Raw genomic sequence first — 18,154 nt, 5'->3', positions numbered from 1 at the left:
ACATTCCAGTGGATCAGAGCCCCCTTCTGAGACATTTTGTTTACTTCTGATACAAGTTGTCCTTCATATAACTGCCGCCTTGAATTCTCTTACCTTCCTAATCTCCCAATTTAAACAGTAACAGGTTCCTTTAATGTTGCCACTTGTTACAGAGATAGACCAGTTCCTAACAATAACATGTACAGACTGGTGACATGTTTGAAAATAACAGTATTTCTTAGAAGAGTGCTGTCTTCTGATTGCATCATTGATTTTTTTCCTCCTGCCATTCTGTCTCTTAGCAAGTATACTATGAATTTCTTATCAATATTATCAGGGATGTATGAGAAACCTAGCATTCCTCTGGGAATTATTTATGTTGTCTCTCTCTGAAAACATAATGGAAAAAGAGGTTCTATAATTTCATACAGTCTTTCAGACAGAGTTAAAATACTAAAGAGTTGTAGCACAGTTATATGTCTTAGCTGTGAAACAACCACTTAATAATCTTAACATTAATTAATAATCTTAAATATTAAAATAGAGACACTTTCAAAATTAGTATCACTAAATTGGCATCATAAATTAGTAATTATGATTCCAAGGTTATGAATGATACATATTTAAGGATAATTAATGAACAAAATCTTTTTTGTGTATTCTATATAAGAGTTAATATTAGCTAAGATAATCCAATCACTGGAGTAGGAACCTTAGCTTTGTCAACATTTGCTTTATACTTAGAATGCTAAGGCTAAATGGAACCAATTTCTGGTTTTATATTATACAATTTCTGTGTTTTATAGATGATGAAACTAAGGGGTAAATGACTTGGCTAAAGTGAAATAGTGGGCAGCCCCAGTGGCCCAGCGGCTTAGCAACGCCTTCAGCCCAGGGTGTGATCCTGGAGACCCTGGATCGAGTCCCACGTCGGGCTCCCTGCATGGAACCTACTTCTCCCTCTGCCTGCTGTGTCTCTGCCTCTCTCTCTGTGTCTCTCATGAGTAAATAAATAAAATCTTAAAAAAAAAAGAAAAAAGAAAAACAATACAAAAATATCTTTAAAAAATAAAAAAATAAAGTGAAATAGTGATGGAGGTAAACTAAGCTCACAGATCGTATAATAATCACTTATTTGTTAAAAGTAACTCACAAATGAGGAACAATTCTTCCCATCCTTGAATCATTTTAAAATATGTATCTTTGGGAGTCTCCTTTATTCAATGTTTTAGTGACAAATTCAAAACAATAATATTTAATTCAAAGTTAAAAAAGATTAGTTTGTAACTAAGCTAGCATAGATGCCAGTCTAGGTCGGGTATTCCTTTTTTTTTTTTTTTTTTGTAATAAGCTTAAAGCTCACATGTTCAAAAAGGAAAGTCAAAGAGTCTTGGCACTTTATATTTCTTTTCCCTGTGTCTAAGAAGGTTGATCGTATTTCTTCAGGTATATAGGAGCTGACATATTTTAATGATTTTGTTCAACATGAAATAACAAGGTGAATGTCATATAGTTAGAATTATAACCTTTTCATCTGACTTCTTTCATTTAGTAATCTGCATTTTCATTTCCTACATGTCTTTTCATGACTTGATAGCTCAATTCCTTTTATCACTAAATAGGATTCTATTGTTTGGATGCACCATAGTTAATTTATCCATTCATCTACTGAAGGATATCTTGATTGCTTCCAAGTGTTGGTGATTGTAAAAAAAAAAAAAAAAAAAAAAAAAAAAAGAAAGCTGATATAAACATCCATGTGCAGGTTTTGTGTGGATGTAAGTTTTCAACTAATTTGAGTAAATACCAAGGTGCATGGTTGATGGATCATATGATAAAGTATGTTTAGTTTTATAAAACACTGCCAAACCATCTTCCAAAGTGTTTGTACCATTTTGCATTCCACTCAGAACAATGAATGAGAGTTCCTGATATTTCGCATCCTCATCAGCATTTGGTATTCTTGGTGTTTGGGTTTCGTTTTTTTTCTCCATTCCATTTGTAATGGCATCACAGTATGTTAGTTTGCAATTCCCCAGTGAAATATGATGTTAAGCATTTTTTAATATGCTTATTTGTCATTTTTATATCTTCTTTGATGAGATGTCTACACAGGTCTTTGACCTATTTTTAAATGGATTGTTTTCTTATTGTTGAATTTTAAGATTCTTTATATACTTGGCCTAATAGTCCAAATAGGTTTTTTTTAGTTAATATTTTCTCCCATTCTGTACCTTGTCCTCTTATTCTTTTTACAGTCTTTCTTATAGTACAAATTTTTAATTTTAATGAAATCTAGCTTATCAACTATTTCTTCCATGGATCAGGCTTTTAATGTTGAGTCTAAAATGTCATCACCATACCCAAGGTCATCTAGAATTTTCTCCTATGTATCTTCTCGGAGTTTTATAGTTTTGTAGTTTATCTTTAGGTCTATGATGCCTTTTGAATTAATATTTGTGATAACTTTTAAGATCTGTGTCTAGATTTTTTTTTTTTTTTTGAGTGTGAGGCTTGAACTCAGGACCATGAGATCCAGATACTAGCTGAGATCAAGAGTCAGATGCTTAACAGACTAAACCACTCAGGGACCCCAAGATTTTTTTTTTTTTTTTTTTGCATGTGGTGTTCAGTTGTTTCTGCACCATTTGTTGAAAAAAATCTGTCTTTTCTCCATTGTATTATTTTGTTGAGGATCAGTTGACTATACTTACGTTTCTTTATTTGTGGGTTCTCTCTTCTGTTCCAGTGATATATTTATCTATTCTTTCATATATACCACAACTATCTTGATTATTGTAGCTTTATAGAAGGTCTTGAGATTGGGTAATTTCAGTCCTCTGACTTTCTTATTCTTTAGTGTTGTATTGAATCTTGAATCTGCCTCTCCATATAAATTTTAGAATCAGTTTGTCAATATCTACAAACTAACTAGTTGAGATTTTAGTTGGGATTGCTGTGAATCTATATAGATTAATTTGGGAAGAACTGGCATCTTAACAATATTAAGTCTTCCTATCTATAAACATGTACTATCTCTCCATTTATTTAATTCTTTAATCTTTTTCATCAGAGTTGCATAGCATACCTCATATAAATCTTGTATATATTTTGTTAGATTTACACCTAAGTAAATCATTTCATTTGTGGGGATGCTAATGTAAATGGTATTGTTTTTCATTTTCAAAGTCCACTTGTTCATTGCTGTTGTATAGGAAATGATTGACTTTTGTATGTTAATGTTAAATCCTGCAACCTTACTAAAATAGCTGTTTAGTTGCAGGAAATGTTTTGGTGATTTTAGTTTACTAATTAGCCCATCAAAAGCATTCTTCATTTGTTACAGTGTTTCTGATCTTTAGCATTCTTAAATTTTTTCTTTGAATTTCCATCTCTCTGCTTACCTTATCCATCTATTCTTGAATGTTGACCACTTTTCCATTACAGATTTTAACATAGTAATCATAGGTGTTTTAAATTTGCAATCTAATAATTCCAACACCTCTATCATGTGAAGTCTGGTTCTGATGCCTGCTCCGTCTCTTCATTCTGTGCTTTTTGCCTTTAGCATGCCTTCTGACATTTTGTGAAAAGCCAGACATGGTGTACAGGATAAAAGGAACTTAGGTAAATAGACCTTTAGTGATTGATGTGGTGGTAGGGTATGGCAAAGGGAAAGTGTTCTTTAGTTTTATGATTAAGTCTTAGTCTTTTAGCCAGCCTGTGTCCCTGGGTTGTGAACTTCGCAAGTTTCCAGTTTCCCCCAGTTAGGTTGGGACAGGATGTCTAGAGGAGTTTAGAGCCAGATATTTTCCTTCCTTCACATCAGTGATGTTGTATAGTTTTTGTTTTGGCATAATTGTTCATTTTTTAATGACTTAATTCTAAATATTTGATTTTGGGGGGCTGCTATTTTAAGTGGTCTTGTTTTTATAATTTATTTCTCTAATACTTTTCTATGTATAAAAGTGAAGTAGATTTTTTTACTCTAATCTTGTTTCCAATGAACTTTCTAAATTCATAAAGTAATATTAAAATTTCACAAACTTGCTTGGATTTTCTGTGTACATGATCATGTCATCCACACATAACAATTTTTATTTCTTCTTTTTTAGTTTTGATACCTTTCCTTTTGCCTTATTACAGTGGCTAGGACACCAGATGCAATGATAAGTAACGGTGATGATAGCAGAAATCCTATCTCATTGTTGATTTCAGAGAGAAGCTTTCAGTATTTCACTATTAAGCATAATGTTTGTTGTAGTTTCCTCCTCCCCCCTCCCTTTTTTTGGTAGTTAACATTTGTCAAATTAAGGATATTACTTTTATTCCTTTTTTTCCTATTATATTGAGTTATTGTCTTAAGTAGGTATTGAATTTTATAAAAGGTTTATCTGCATCTATTGAGATGATGATATGATTTTATTCTCTTTTGTTAAAATGGTGAATTTTATGGATTAATATCTTGAAAGTTAAACCATTCTTGCATTTCTGTGAGAAATTCAACTTGCTCAAGATGCAGTAGGCTTTTCATGAGTGGGTGGATTCAATTTGTTATTATTATATGACTTTTGGGGATAATATTAGGTTGGCCTACTAAGTTGAATTGCTATTTGTTTCTCACCTTTTCTAATATCTGCAATAGTTTGTGTAAGATCAGTATTATTTCTTCATTAAATGTTTATAAAAATTCTACAGGGCCATGGACACATAGATAAATGGAACAGAATAGAGAACCCAGAAATGGGCCCCCAACTCTATAGTCAATTAATATTTGACAAAGCAGGAAAGAATATCCACTGGAAAAAGGACAGTCTATTCAATAAATGGTGTTGGGAAAATTGGACAGCCATGTGCAGAAGAATGAAACTAGACCATTCTCTTACACCATACACAAAAATAACTCAAAATGGTTGAAAGATCTAAATGTGAGACAAGAATCCATCAAAATCCTAGAGGAGAGCACAGGCAACAACCCTTTGAACGTGGCCACAGTAACTTCTTGCAAGATATCTCTATGAAGGCAAGGGAAACAAAAGCAAAAATGAATTATTGGGAATTACTCAGCATAAAAAGCTTCTGCACAGCAAAAGAAGCAGGCAACAAAACTAAAAAACAACCTACAGAATGGGAGAAGATATTTGCAAATGACATATCAGATAAAGGGCTATTATCTAAGATCTATAAAGAATTTATTAAGCTCAACACCCAAGAAACAAAAAAATCCAGTCATGGAATGGGCAGAAGACATGAACAGAAATTTCACCAAAGAAGACATACACATGCTAACAAGCACATGAGAAAATGCTCTGCATCACTTTCAGGGAAATACAAATCAAAACCACAATGAGATACCACCTCACACCAGTGAGAATAGCGAAAATTAACAAGACAGGAAACAACAAATGTTGGAGAGGATGTGGAGAAAGGGAGCTCTCTTGCACTGTTGGTGGGAATGTGAACTGGTACAGCCACTCTGGAAAACAGTGTGGAGGCTGGTTCCTCAAAGAGTTAAAAATAGAGCGACCCTACGACCCAGCAATTGCACTGCTGGGGATTTACCCCAAAGATACAGATGTAGTGAAACACGAGGACACCTGCAGCCCATTGTTCATAGCAGCAATGTCCACAATAGCCAAACTGTGGAAGGAGCCTCGTTGTCCTTTGACAGATGAATGGATAAAGAAGATGTGGTGTATATATACAACAGAATATTATTCAGCCATCAGAAGAGATGAACACCCACCATTTGCTTTGAGGTGGATGGAACTGGAAGATATTATGCGGAGTGAAAGAAGTCAATCATAGGACAATCATCATATGGTTTCACTCAAAGGGGGAATATAAGAAATAGTGAAAGGGATTATAAGGGAAAGGAGGGGAACTGGGTGGGAAAAATTAGGGATACAAACGATGAGAGACTCCTAACTCTGGAAAATGAACCAAAGGTTCCGGAAGCGGAGGTGGGCTGGGGGTTGGGGTACCTGGGTAACAGGCACTGAGGAGGGCACTTGATGGGATGAGCACTGGGTGTTTTACTATATGTTGGCAAATCGAACTTAAAAACAAATGAAAAGGGATCTCTGATTGGCTCAGCAGTTTAGCGCCTGCCTTCGGCCCAGGCGTGATCCTGGAGACCTGGGATAGAGTCCCACATCAGGCTCCCTGCATGGAGCCTGCTTCTCCCTCTGCCTATGTCTCTGCCTCTCTCTCTGTGTGTCTCTCATGAATAAATAAATAAAATAAAATAAAATAAAATAAAATAAAATAAAATAAAATAACTTAAAAAAAAACAAATGAAAAAATTCTACAGGGCCTAAAGATCTCCTTGTAAAAAGATTATAAACTATGGATTCAATTTTTTAGAAAAATAGGGAAATATTTACATTTTTCATTTCTTCTTGAGTGGGCTTTTTTCCCTGTGTTACTTTTTAAAAATAGAAATATTTTGGGGCACCTGGGCGGCACAGTCGGATAAACATCAGATTCTTAGTTTTGACTCAGGTCATGATCTCTGGGTCATGGGATCGAGCCCAGTTCTGTGCTTTGGATGAAGCACTCCCTCTCTCCCTCTGCCCTTCCCCCTTCATTGTCTCTCTCTTTCTAAAATAAATAAATAATCTTAAAAAAAGAAATATTAATGACATATATTAGCCTGTTCACTTTATGTGTGCATCATAGTGATTCAATATTTTTATCCATGACAAAATGGTCCCACAGTAAGTCTCATTACAATACAAAATTATTATGATATTATTGACTATAATTCCAGTGTTGTAAATTACATACCCATGATGTATTTATTTTAAAACTGGAAGTTTGTACAGGCATACTTAGGAAATATTGCTGGTTTGGTTGCAGAACAACACACTAGCAAGTATCACAGTAAAGTGAGTTAAATGCATTTTTTTTGCTTTCCAGTTCATATAAAAGCTATGCTTATGCTATACTGTACTTTATTAAGTGTACAATAGCATTATGTCTTAAAAACAATGTATAATACCTTAGTTAACAAATACATTATTGCTAAAAAAAATGTTAATTATCATTTAAGCTTTTAGTGAGCTGTAATCTCGGATCAAAGATTTCCACGACAGAGCACCTGGGCAGCTCAGTCAGTGAAATGTCTGACTTCAGCTCAGGTCATGATTAGAGGGTCTTGGGATTGAGCCCCATATCAGTCTCTGTGCTCAGTGGTGAGTCTGCTTGTCTTTTTGCCTCTCTCCCCTACTTTTGCTCACATGTACTCTCTCTCAAATAAATAAATAAAATCTTGGGGCTCCTGGGTGGCACAGTCAGTTAAGCATCTGTTTTCAGCTCAGGTCGTGATCCCAGAGTCCTTCTCCCCACTGAGCAGGGAGCCTGCTTCTCCCTCCCTCTGCTGCCCCCTCTGCTTTGCTCTCTTTCTCTTTTAAATAAGTAAAATCTTTTAAAAATCTTTTAAAAATCTACACAACAAATATAATAATAATGAAAAAGTCTGAAATATTGTGAAAATTATCAAAATATTATGAAAATGTGACACAGTGACATAAGGTGAGCAAATATTATTGGAAAAATGGTGTCAATGGACTTGCTCAATGCACGGTTGCCACAATCTTCAATTTGTTAAAAATGCAATATCTATGAAGCATAGTAAAACAAAGTGTAATGAAAAGAGATATGTGCATACCTTTTAATACCCTTCACATATTTTACCTATCCCTAATCCTTCTCTGGTCTGATAACCAACATTTTGTTTTCTGTATAAGTTTACTTGTTTTTTTTTTTTCATTTTTTGTTTAGATTTCACATACAAGTGAAATCATATGGTGCTTATCTTTTTCTGTCTTACTTATTTTACTTAGTATGGTATCCTGTAGGTCCATCCATTTTTACCGCAAATGGCAAGATTTCATTTTTTATGGCTAAATAATATTCCATTCTAGTTTGTGTGTGTGTGTGTGTGTGTGTGTGTGTGTGTCTTTGTGTGTATCTTTCTTTATCTATTTATCTACTGATGGACACTTAGGTTGCTTTTATATCTCAGCTACTATATAAAGTGTCACAGAGAACATAGGGGTACATAACCCATTTTGAACTAGTATTTTATTTTTTCAGATGAATGCTCAAAAGTGGAATTGTTATATCATATGATAGTTCTACTTTTAATTTTTCCAAGAATTCCCATGTCCTCTATGGAGGACAACAGTGTACAAGGGTTCCATTCTCTACACATCTTTGCCATCACTGTTATTCTTGTCTTTCTGATAATAGCTATTCTGACAAGTGTGGTGTGATATCTCGTGGTGGTTTTGATTTGCATTTCCCTGATAATTAATGATGCTGAGCATTTTTCCACATACCTATTGGCCATTTATATATTTTCTTTGGAAAAATGTCTATTTAGTTCTTTTGCCCATGTTTTAACTAGGTTGTTTGGGTTTTTGCTATTGAGTTTTGTGAGATCTTTATATGTTCTAGATATCAACTCCTTATCAGATATGTTACTGGTAATTATCTTCTTCCATTCAGTCAGTAGCATTTTCACCTTGTTTATGATTTCTTTCTGTCTTTCTGTATGTGGTGTCTTTGTCTAGTTTCAGTATTGGATAATGGTGACCTCATAAAATGAGTTTGAAAATGTTCCTTCCTCTTCAGTTTCTTAGAATAATTTGAGGATACATACTAACCTTTCTTTAAATGTTTGGTAAACCTCTGTGAAGTCATTGGTCTTGGACTTTTGAGTGGGTTTTTGTAAGCTATACTTTCTAGGAATTAGTGTATTTAATTTAAACTTTCAATTTTTTCTTTGGCAAGGAGTGGCTCATTATACAATCTTGTTATATTTTTAATATTTATAAAGTGTGTAGTGATATCACATTTTTTATTCTTGATGTGAGAAGCTTAGGTCATCATTTTTTTTCTTAGTCAGATTTTTAGGTGTTTTATCAAATTTATTCATTACTATAAAGAACCATGATTTGACTTTATTGAATGTGTTTTCCATTGAATGTTTCCATTTTTATTTTATTAATTTTTGCTCTTATCCTCATTACTTTCTTCATCATATTTTGAGGGAGTTAATTTGATGTTTATTTATCTAATATCATGAGATTAATTGTAAATCATTAACATTCAGCCATTCTTTTCAAATAAATGCATTCTAAGGCTAAAAAGTTTTCTTCTGGGTACAGCTTTATCTCCATCCTACCTACTTTTTCTTTGTCTAGAAATGTTTTTAATCTGCTTTCATTTTTGAAGGATGTTTTTGCCCTGAATAGATTTTGAGGTTATAAATTCTTTTATTTTAGAATTCCAAATATGTCATCCTATTTTTTCTTGGATCTTATCACTTTTTTGAGAGATCACTTTTCAGTGTTATTGTTGTTTCTCTGAAGGTAATATTTTTCTTTAGCAACTTAAGATTTTCTTTGTATTTACTCTTTTATTAGCAGTTTTACCATGATCCACCTAGGTGAGATTTTCTTCATATTTATCTTTCTGAGAGTTTATAACACTTTTTGAATTTATGGATTAATATCCTCCATTACTTTTGGAAAATCCCAACCATCATCTCTTTACATTGGGACTTTATACTCTTTCCTCTTCCCTTCCGAGATATAATTACCCTTATGTTAGCTCTCTTCATCGTGTCCCCTATAGTATATTAAAGATGGCCACAGGTTCTTTGCCCCTCTTTCCATCAAGGAGCAGAATTTATTTTTCCCTTGACCCTACCTTCTTGTAACCTAGCCTGGCTCAACGACTTGATTTAACTATGAATACCTCATTTCTAAAGCCAGTGGTACACAAAGTATAGTCCCTGGACCAGGAGTATAAGCATCATCTAGAACTTGTTAAAAATGCATAGTTTTTGGACTTATTCCAAATTTACTAAATTAGGAACTCTAGGGATAGTGTGCTCTGAGTGTTTTTTGACAAATCTCCTGGGTGATTTTGATGCATGCTAAAGTTTTAGAGTAACTGTCCTAGGCAGTGATGATTGGCCCATGGGATGATCAGATAAAGCAGGAAATGTGATTCCTTTTCTGTGATTGTATGAACCCTCAGAGGAGGAAGCTCTCTTTTCCTAGTGATATTGCTAAGGGGACATGAGATAGCCCTGGAGCTGTTGACAGCCATTGTCTTTTACTTTGCAGAAAAAAGTCCCGATGGAGTAAGACAGAATAAGACTGACACATATGTAAGACAGAGCCCGACAACTTTGTTTGAACCCTGAATCCAACTGTGCCTGAAGCTCTATAGATTAGCCTTTGACTTTTTAGTTATATGAACTTTTTTTTCTCAATCTAGTACGATTTGGTTTGTGCACTTAGAAGTAAAAAATTTTGAATAATACACAGGTAAACTCCCACTTCTTACAAATTTTAATCTCATGCAGTGCCCCTAACATATAAAATAGATAATTATAGATCTTCTCTGAGTGGAGTGGAGATAGAAGACTTCAAATATTACCATGTGGCTTTTCCTAGGACTCTCTCAGCAACTCCTGGTGACTTTTTGCTGAACAATCCTAAAGCTCTAGGCAACATAGATTAAAACCATTTATGGTAGACCTTTTGGTGATTTATGGCACAACCTCTTGTTCTGTTTGATTTCAGCTGCAGTTGGGATGGAAAGCTGCTTGAAGTGGCCCAAGTCAAGCATCCTGCTGTGTCTCTCTGCTTGTCTGTCACTAGGCTTTCTCTCAACTAGGGTTTGCTTAGCACACAATAGGCAGCCTGAAAATTCAGAGTTCATTCGTCTGAGATCAAGCTTCTACATAGATGGGTACATAAGTGTCCTGGCTGTCCATCCTCTGGAAGCTTGTTTCTAGACACATTTTCTATAATTCCAGAGGATCTCCAGTGGAATTGGGTTCTAGGAACCCATAGAAGTAATGAGATCAATGTTGTATCTTCTTTTTCCTTCCTTCCCTGCCTCACTGCCTATTTTTTTTTTTGGTGATTACTTCCAAAATAAGCCACCTGTACCCAGTCCTTTACTCAAACTCTGCTTTTGGAAGAACCTAAGCTAATACATCAGTGTTATAAAGTATAGAACTAGGAGTTAGAACATAGGTTTTTGAATCTTGCTCTGTGAGTTAAGTTATGATATAGGTCTAATCATTTCCTTTGTCTAGGCCTTAGATGTGTCATTTATAAAACAAGGAGGTTGAATTAGCTTCTTAGTTTATTTTAGCTCTGAATTGTCAGGTTCTTTCTGGCTCTGACTTCCATGTAATTCTATACACTGTTTCAGAAGCTGAATAATTATGTATGAAATGAGAGTGATGAGGATGGCCAATGAATAGTCAGACCCTTGTGGTTTTTCCCTCTTTCTGAACACTCTTCTTCATTTTTCTCTGTATTTTTCCCATAGGAGTATCCAGATAACTTGCCTCACCCTTCTCTTTGATTGGTCCTTGTAGATACAGACCCAGAAAAACAACCAGAAATACTCAGCCCTGAGCAGACTACACATGGCTATTTTGACAGGCCAGCAGCTCTCAAAATTACAGATATTTAGAGCCTCATGTTTATGTAGGACATAGAGATTGAGAGTAAAAACGAGTATAGGCTAAATATGATCAACTATCTGGATGACTAAACACAGCATAATAGACTTAGTACTTTAGGGCTGGAGCCAAAAATACTTAACAAAAAATGGCTTCAATTTCATATTGATTTAAAAAAATGAAATGTTATACCTGGGTGTCTAGCCATAGATTTCAATCTACTTTTTCATGTAATTTGAGACAAATTGGAATCTATGATAATGAACACAATCAGGAAGGAAAAGTCTTTTCTTCCTTCAGCAACAGGAAATGATCAATTTTAAATTTCATTGTTGTTTTCACATATTGGTGGCTTCCAGTGGGATCTTAATACAATGATTGTGTCGATTCCTGTTGGGAAAAGAAAAGAGGGAAGAAATGCTTGCTGTTTTAGAAGAAAACAGAAGGAGCATGGAAGGATGACAAAGAGGACATTCCTACAGACTATTGTCAGGTGAAACAGATTCCCCAGTGTTCCCCAAGGGCTTCCCTCTGCAGGGCTGGTCTTAACACTAGAGGGTTAGGAGCCATCTGTACTGCTGTAATGTTGTTTAAGGGATTCAAGCAGAGTTTGTGTCTTTAGATAGCTTTCACCACTTAGTCCTTAATGTGTGAAATTCCTTTGAAGTCGGATACCTTCCTTTGCTAAGTAAAGAAAAACTATTGGAAAACACCTTAAAGGAGTTACAGTGGATAGAGTCCTGAGTTGGGAGTCAGGAGGCAGAACTTTTGCTTCCGTTCTGTCGATAATTAATTCTGTGAAATCAAGGAGGTTACTTAACATTTCTCTAGTTTGATCTCCCCATCTGTAAAATGAGTGGGTTCAGAAACAATGATTTCTGTCATCCTTTGCAGCTCTGAAATCTGGATTATTGATGGAAATTAATGGTAATATTTAAATGGCAGATATATTTTTTTCTTAGAGTGGATTTGATGGGAGGAGTTGAGTATTTGGACTGAGAGAAACTGGAAGGCCATGGATAGAGAAAAGATGAAATGTGCTTCTGTACAATTTTTACCTGTCCTGCTTATTGCCACCCCACTTGCAACATTGCATGAAATGACATGAAATACAGTAGGAGGCTTAGAATAGCCTAAAATGAATGGCTTTTATTGAAAGACAGACCTAGGTTCTAATCCTGGCTCTGTCACTTATCAGCGGTCACAGGAAGTTACCTCATTTCTCTGAGCCCTAATTCGTACACCAATAAAATAAAGACAATAATACCTTCATTGGGTATCAGCTATCCTGGGAAGAGATGGTCAGGAGGAAGTAGTCATATGGAAGAAGACTGTAAAGTTTAATAAGACAGATTTGTCCTCGAGGTGACACTGTATTTTCCTAGAACAGAAGATCATAGAGCTCTGCTGTCTGCAGAGTATTAATGTGAAAGATGGAGGGAGTCATAGGGCATGCTAATTCTTTGGCAATTACACCAACAGTTAAGTTATATTATTACTGCTCAATGCTGTGTCATTTCAAAGATGGCAACCAGTGTTTATATCATTAGAGCTTGCAACATTTTCCAAAAGCAGTGATGCATCATAGATCTCATCAATATCACTTTGAAGATGGACTCATATCCAGACACGTGAAAAGTGAAAGCGCAGTTATGGATCATTGCCATGTAGTACATGGGCTGTATTCAACACAGAAAACAGTCTGAAATAACAGAAACCATTATTTTGATGAGAATAGCCTGCACTGAAACCCATGCCTATTATTAACATTCATGATGTTGTTAGAAAATCTTACTAATTTTCTTGTATTCTGATTGGTTTGTTAAGTGTAGGGCTTCAACCATAGCAAAGAGCAAAACATCTCAAGATATATTTTTAGTTGACTCTGGAAATTCATCATTCTACAATGTGCTCTTTATGCTTTGGAGATGATGTGATGATAAAAAATATAACAACTCCTTTTATAATTCCTGATTTTTTATTAAAAGTCTTTTAAATTCTTCTTTAGACCCATGACTCCCAATCTTTCTAGTGTTATGTGATCAATCTCAAACCAAGGGCACTTGGAAATTCATCTTAATTCTGAGGATGATGGATTTTGAAATACTTAAAGATGCTATCATAGTTTGGGCCTAATATGTGAAGCACTTACTTTTAAAATGCTGCAACTTTTCAGCTCTGCCTATCATAGAATCAACAAAATTTATTCCTCCTTTTATTTCCGAATAGTAAGAATAATACTTAGATTTCCTGCAGTTCATTCCTGCAGGGTGGGGCATCGAGATGCAGATTACTAATGCCTACTTGAAAAGTTGGTGTGGGAAAGCATGCAAGTTTCCAGTAATCTTCCCTTCCTCATATATTGATTAATCATTTATTTTAAGTGAAATAATGCAACATATACTTTATAGGTATCACATGGCTCCTTATTAGAACTAGAAAGAAGAGTCATAAAATACAACAGTCTACTTGCTTCTTGGTAGTTATAGTACAACAATAGGTAAACTACTACACACACATTTAGTGTCTACCTGTATTAAAACAACAATACTACCTCTAACTTCATTTATAGTGCTGAATGCCAAGTACTTACATGAGGAAGAAAAATAATATCTAGTCTTTGAGAAGACTGCTGATGAATATGACAAGGTCCCAACTTTCAGCATCCACACAAAATCATTTTATTAAGAAAAATTTCTTTTATTAATTGAGAAACAGTGGGCTGTGTATTTCTGTTTCAGTAGCAAACTAGCCAGCTCTTATTTAATTAATTTGGAGCACCTTTATTCTCAGGAAAACAGCATTTTAATGGATGTACCATCAGATAGCAACCAGATTTATTTCCTGAAACAGAGAAGCTTTGCAATGTATAGTAAGTAGGATATTTCTTTGAGCAGATAATAAAAACAGCTGAAGGAACTTACTAATGTAGACCATGCTATTTGACCTCGTTTAATTGTATACTATTTGCTAAAGGTAAAAGATGAGATGATAAGGGAGGAAGAAAGTGTGGGAGGAGACAAAAGAAATGACAAAATGTCCAGAAACAACTTGAATTCTTTCTGCTTTGCAGCTTGTTGAATCCTTTGAACAATTTCCTGCATGGTTTTGTTGGTATTCTGGTTTTGAGATGGTTGGATTCTAGTTGTGAGCTCATCACAGGGTGACCATCTTGGTATACCATCTGTATCATGAAGCTGTTACCTGATTAAATAAGTCTTGCCTGGACGTCTCTGCTCTGGCAGGATAAATTTTTGAGATATTAGTTTGTGTTTTGTTTTGGCTGATGTGAAAGAACTGAATGACTGGGAGCTATATGTGTGATATTTACAAATGTTGGTCTCTTTTTTTTTACAGTGTAGCCATGTCTTTTATGTTGTCTCAAGGGTATTTCCTAAGCCTAAAACAGAAGTTGGTTGAAGTGAAGGCAGTCTTTTCACTTAGCTTTTGTAATTACTTTTGAGGAAGGGATGGCAGAAGCAAGAGAGAGAGGTGAACTTCCTGAGAGTGAGAATGGAGTGGAGGATGGTGGATCCAAATATATCGGAGACCTGCACCCTATGCCAGATGATGGAATCTCAGAAGGGATTGGTGGTGGTGTCCAGACTGTGAGATCCACAGGTAGGCTGGTCATAGGATGACCTTTTACCTTGACTCACTTTCCCAGAATCAGCTCTTTGGCTTGGCTTGGCCTTCACATTGGAACCTGAAAAGACTTCTAGAACAGGGAGTGGAAGCAGAGAGAATGCCTCTAAGAGTGGAGGCTGAATCTCCCAACAACTTGGCAAGATAGAGACTGGCATTAATTTGTGAGGACTGCTGTAATGAAATACTACAAATTGAGTGGCTTAAACCACATAAATTAATGGTCTCATAGTTCTGGGGACTAGAAGTCCATGATGAAAGTGTCAGCAGTTTGGTTCCCTTTGAGGGCTGTTAGAATTTATTCCATACTTCTTCCCTAGCAGAATTCTGGTGGTTTACTGGCAATCTTCAGTACCCTCTGACTTGTAGATGTATCATCTTGATCTCAGTTTTTGGCTTAATCAACTATGCTCATAGTGATAGTCATTTAGGGCTGCTATAACAAAAATACAACAGACTGAATAGCTTAAAAGACATATGTTAAAAAAAAAAAGACATATGTTTATTTCTCATAGTTCTAAAGGCTGGGAAGCCCAAGATCAAAGTACTGTCAGAGCTAGTATCTGGTGGAGACACTCTTCTTGGTGTACAGATGACTATCTTTTCCTTGTGTTCTCACATGGCAGAGAGGAGAAAGAGGAAGTGAACTCTCTTGTGTCTCCACTCCATTCCCATGACCTAATCATCTCCCAAATGCCCTAACTCCTGTTATCATTACATTGGCAGTTAGCATTTCAGCATATGAATTTTTGGGGAAAAATTCATTCCGCAGTAGTGATGCCACTTGCTGAAATAGGGAAAATTGTGGCAGAGAAAGATCCACAGGGTAGAAAAACAGCATTCTTTTGGCCAAGTTCAGATTGAAATGCATGTAGACACACAGATGATGATGTCAAATAAATAGTTGGTAGATGAATTTTGAGCTAAATAGAGAGGTTAGAACTAGAAAGTTATTGCATTGTCATTGTCATACAGAGTATATTTAAGACCAAGTGTCCAGACGAGATAATTTAGGATGTATAAACAGAAAAGAAAAGAAGACCAAGGGCAAGTTTTGGTATACTCACATTTCAGTGATTGCAATGAGGAGCAAGAACAAGCAAAGGTGGCTGAGAAGGAATGGCCAGTGAGATGGAAGGCAAGTCAGGAGAAATAAAGAGGTGAGAATATTTCAAAAATAAGAACAATCAGGCTAAATGCTGCTAAGAGGTAAGCCAGAGGAAGATAGAGAAATAATCAATTGTTCTGGAAATATGGAAAATACCTTACTAAGTGTGAGTTCAGTGGAATTGAGGGATGCGGTGGAAAGCCTGATTATAAAGAATTAAGAGGAAGATAGAAGGTGAAAAAGTAAAGATATATTTGTATAGAATTTTGCTAGGAAGCAAATGAGAGATATATGGATGGGTAGATGTGGATGGGGTTATACTACAGTGACAAAAACTAAATAAAATTACAGCAAAACAATTACATTAATTCAGTAGCTAGAGGTCAGCTGTGGCCCTACATCATGGATCTTCTGACTTCTGGACACAAGCTCAAAGAGCCCTCCCAACCTGGAATATGCTCTTTTGATGGAAGAAGGAGGGTGTAAGAGACAAAACTGTACTAATCAATGTTCCGGATCTTCAGCTGGCACTTGCTATAGTTGATGTTTGTTCACATTCCATTGGCCAAAAGAAATTACATGGCTGAACCCAATGACAATGACGTAGGTAAGTAAACTTCTTCAGAAGGCACTGTACCTCACATGGTAAAGGATAAGTGTGTATACTTGACATTCTAAGGAGGAAGTAGTGAATACTTGGAAGGAATAGTGCAATCCAGCCCCCAAATCCTACATACATACATACACATTTTTTTCCATAGGTGATATAAAGCATGTTTGCATGCTACTGAAGATAATGCAAGAGAGACACATTTATTGTAGAAAAAAAGTCTGTGAGAATGTGAGGGAATAGGTTTTTTTTTTTTTTGTATTTTAGGGATAGGGGCACTTTCTTTTTAAACAAGATGAAAGGCATAGAGAGAGTACAGATAGTAAAAAGTTGGTAGTTTTTCTTTCTAAACTTTGGTTCCATTCTGATTTTCTAAGATCAGCATACTTGGGAGGTATATTTTGTGAAACTTGAATGTTTAGGAATCTTCCTCTGTTGCCTTCAACAAGAACAAAAAGATTGTCTAGAATTATTTTTAAAACTCCAAATGTCTTAGAAACACTGTTACATTGTTGTAGAAATTAGGACTATAGAGGAGTTTAGGACAAAAATCTCATTATCTCCAGGATATGCCTCCTACATGTTATAACAGCTTAATACTTACTTATTAATGAGTATATGCATGAACCCCACCCACCACATTTTCCAGGCAACTTTTTAATACCTAATTCTTTAATATTTTAAATTATATCATCTCTTTTAATTCTGGGAGAATGAAGTCCAATTCCCTTTGATGAATACGAGGTATGAAAGGAAAAGATAAATCTTATAAGCATATGCTTTGAGAATGAAGTCTTTAAATGTAGACAGATTAAGTACAATAAAAAACTCTTACATGTAAGTTGTAGCCTCAGTTCTGAGACCAGTGAAGAAAAGTTACATATCTATAAGTGTGGTAAAGTAGCAGGGCTTTCAGAGTGAAAACTGGATCTTCTGTACAACTTATATATTAAGAACATCAATCTTAGTAATAACTTTGACTAGATGAACAAATATGAAGGATTTCACATACCTAGAGTTAAGAAATGAACTAATTTCCTTCTCATAAAGTATTCTTTTCTTCATAGCAGTTGTATAAGGTAGTAACTCAAGTAATTATTACTTGAGAATGAGAATACATACTTAAAGTGTTCTTATATAGATGGTTTTCTTGCTCTCTTCACCAAGCAAAGCCTTTGGGACGGGAGAAATAAGTAAGAATGCTCAAGTGTTTGGGCACTTCAATATGCAATAGAATTTTCAGCAGATTTTGCGCTATTGAGTTCCTGCTTGTTTCCTCTGAGAATCATGATTCTTAATTATGAGAAACCCA

The sequence above is a fragment of the Vulpes lagopus genome, chromosome 7, assembly GCF_018345385.1.
Source record: "Vulpes lagopus strain Blue_001 chromosome 7, ASM1834538v1, whole genome shotgun sequence".
In the NCBI taxonomy this organism is placed as follows: Eukaryota; Metazoa; Chordata; class Mammalia; order Carnivora; family Canidae; genus Vulpes; species Vulpes lagopus.
The sequence above is the reverse complement of the archived record's forward strand: the minus strand, read 5'-3'. Positions refer to the sequence as shown.